We start from the raw sequence: 3630 nt of genomic DNA, 5'->3' as shown, positions 1-3630 counted from the left end.
ACAGATTACAGCAGAAATCCAAAAAGTAATGTGTTCAGAATAATAGTAATGATGTAGTTGCAAACGATGATTGGGCCCAAGCACCTGCACCATTGCCACCAGGGCACACCAGGAAGACAGTGGGCACAGTCAGCGCATGCATTGTGAGCATGTTACAGGTGTTCCTCACCAACTGTGATAGTATGCAGCATCGTCACTAGCTTTTTTGTATAGCTAAGAAAGTTATTATCCACTTTTCACCATAGGTTTAAGGCATCGCCACAGCTGAACAGTTTAAGATATCAAAAATGCCTTTGCAATTCTGCATCCTGAATGTATTGAGATCACATTGGCCTGGTTTGGTGGCAATTGTAAAATCCCCTAGAAGGAGTGTAGCAATATCCCCTGGGTTCGTTTTGCAAAATAACCCCAAATAACTGACTTCCTGCTGAGGTAAGGTCTTATTAAATTTTTTTTTTTTTCTCTTTCTTTTTCTTTTAAATATGTCTTAAAAATATTTTATCCTTGACATTATCACACCATCTATTTGTTATCTAGTTATTGCTAATTATAGAAAGCGGCACGGTGGTGTAGTGGTTAGCACTGTTGCCTTGCACATCCAGGATCTGAGTTCGATTCCTGGCCAAGTTATATTACCGTCTCGGTGTGCATGGACTTTGCATGTTCTCCCTGTGCTTGGTGGGTTTCCTCTGGGTATGCTGGTTTCCTCCCACAATCTAAATACATTCAGATAAAGCTAATTAACATTCCCAAATTTCCAGTAGTGTGTGAATGAATGTTTGAGTATGGGTGTGTGCCCTGTGATGGATTGGCACCCTGTTCAGGGTATACCCTGCCTCGTGCCCTAAGTCTCCTGGGATGGACTCCAGGCCCGTCTGCGACCCTGAATACAGGTTTAAGTGGTGCGGATGATGATTGAGTGAGTGAGAGTGTAAATTAGAGAAGGATTACTGCCTGGGCAAAAAGTCACCACCTGGATTTAAGTAAGCTAATAGTCTTTTTAGCCCTAACTGATGCAGTGAGTAGCTTCTTGTTTCTTAAACAACCAGGTCAGGAGACATACTGTATCCTGTGGTTGTGGCAAAGATGTTACTCTGCATCCTGAATGGGCATGATGGGAGATCACTCAAACACTTAAGAAAACCACTTAGCAGTGAGGCTAATCAGAAAAAAATGGCTTCAATTTGTTAGAAAGCATACTGTAGGACTGTGGAGCAGTGGAAAAAGGTAACGTGGTCTGATAAGTCCTGATTTACCCTGTTCCCGAATGATGGGGCGTCACGGTAAGAAGGAAGGGGATCTTACAATCGGACAGTGTTATGATCTGGAGTTGCTTGTGTTGGTCACACAAAGCCATGCCACGGCTGTTAATAAATCAAAAAGTGGTCCAATACAATTTTAAAGTGTGGGACTTTTTTTTGCTCAGGTGGGGTATATTTTGCACGATTACGCAAAACAAGGCGAGCCACAGAAGGTGTGGTTACCAAGTTTTCTGGGATAGGCTCCAGGCCCTTGCGACCCTGAATACAGGGTTAGGCGGTAATGACGATGTTCTGTGAAGGTTAGTTGACCCTGGTATCTCATTGAATATTTTTTCTTATGACTATGTTTTGCAAAAGGAATATGATGATAATCTCAAACCACGCTCTGTATAAGAATATGTTTCTTATTTTGTTGCATTTATAAAAGTACTGTAGAACTGCCTGGCATGTTATGATACTAATGGTAAGACGCATTTACCTTACTGCTGACATTTAAAGAGTTTGGACTGAGCACCCTCCCCAGTTCCCACTGAAGATCACTGAGCACCCACCCAGTTCTAACTGAAGATCCTAGCGTTAACTGTCAAATGGAAAAAAAAGTTTTTACCACTTCCTCCAGTTAACACCAGCTTAAACTGGTTGAATTTTATTTATACTATTGAACACATGGTACTATGGAACAAAAATATGTTATATGTGTTATACTCAAAATATTAGACAATTTCAATTTGAGTTTGAGTAATTTCATTTCGCATTTTAGTAAGTTTGTATCTCTCTAGTTTCAGTACACGCATGGGAAAGACTGCTGACTTGACTGTTGCCCAGCACTGACAACCTCCACATGAAGCGTAAACCACAGAAGGTGCTGTATTGAAGCATATTCATTAAAATTGACTAGAAGGTGATAGTGTATAAAAGGTGTATAAGCAACAGGGATGACTGCAGGCTTAAGAAGGTTGTCAAGCAAAGACGATTTAAAGAATTTGGGAAAGCTTTACAAGAAGTGGAGTTAAACTGAAGTGAGTGCATCAGGAGTCACCATGCACAGACAGCCTCCGGTAATGTGCTACAACGCTTGCATTCCTAGTATCAAGCCACTTCTGAGATCGCAGAGATATCAACAGAAGTGTCTTACCTGATGTGAGGAGAAAAATAACTGAACCGCTGCTCAGTGGTCCAGAGTCCTCTTTTCATATAAAATTATGCTTTTTTTTTTCGGAAATAAAGATCCTGAAAATAAAAGAGTCTGGAGAAAGAGTGGAGAGGCACAGAATCCAAGTTGCTTGTTGTCCAGTGTGAACTTTATTAGTTGGTGATGACTTTGGGATCCATGTCGCCTGCTGGTGTTGGTCCAAAGTCAACACGGCAATATTGAGGTGGTGGATTTTTGATTTTCATGAGCTGTAAGCCCTAATAATAATAATAATAATAATAAAAAAAAATCATTAAAACAAATAAAAAAGGCTAATGAGTGTAAGGAATGTAATTAAATGACATTTAAGCCATGTCATGAATCTAGAATATATGAGTTTTACTTAAATAAATGAAATCGTGAAAGAAAATGTACATTTTCACATGATATTAATTTTTCGAGATACACTGTAGATTCATGGTGTTCTTGTTCTGATTTAGTACATACGTACTTTGGTACAATGGTACATGTGCTATAGTATGGTACACAGTTCTACCATGTACAGTGGTATTGCACTATGGAACATGTACAAAGATACTGTCAAAAGTATGTTATATATGTTTATGCACCATATTGGCAGAATTTATACTTTTATATGAACACTTTTTATATTATATACAATTTATTGTATAACTCCATAGTACAGTACTGCTCTAAAGTACATTCAGAGATACATTGCTGTACAACACACCATTGCACACAATTTGCTACACAAGCAATGACTATTGTACCACAGACTAAAGGTTCAGCAAGTGTGTATGTGAATGTTCAATGTATATAATATGGTACAGTATGTACAAACATACCATAGAGCCCTGTTGAGATTTGATGTGTGTGTACCCGTAGTACTACCACAGTACCCACTGAAGGGCCACAGTGGTAATGTCTGAAGTAGTGGTGATGTGGTGGTGTATATTATCTTATGTTGTTGTTGGTCTTTCTGCTTCTTATGTGTGCTGGGGGATGATTAGTAAGATTTTACCAATACTCTACATTAATTAAGACTGTATAATAATAATAATAATAATAATATTTTAACATTATGTCCCTTTTGGGAAATCAGTTTCCGTGCAGTTATACTGTAGGTATCTTAGCAACCAGATTTCTTTTATTTGAAAACACGTGACTCGTCTCTCGCTCTCTCGCTCTCTCTCTCTCTCTCGCGCACACACAGAC

This window comes from Clarias gariepinus, chromosome 28 (assembly GCF_024256425.1).
Source record: "Clarias gariepinus isolate MV-2021 ecotype Netherlands chromosome 28, CGAR_prim_01v2, whole genome shotgun sequence".
NCBI classification, from domain to species: domain Eukaryota; kingdom Metazoa; phylum Chordata; class Actinopteri; order Siluriformes; family Clariidae; genus Clarias; species Clarias gariepinus.
This window is presented reverse-complemented; position numbering follows the sequence as displayed.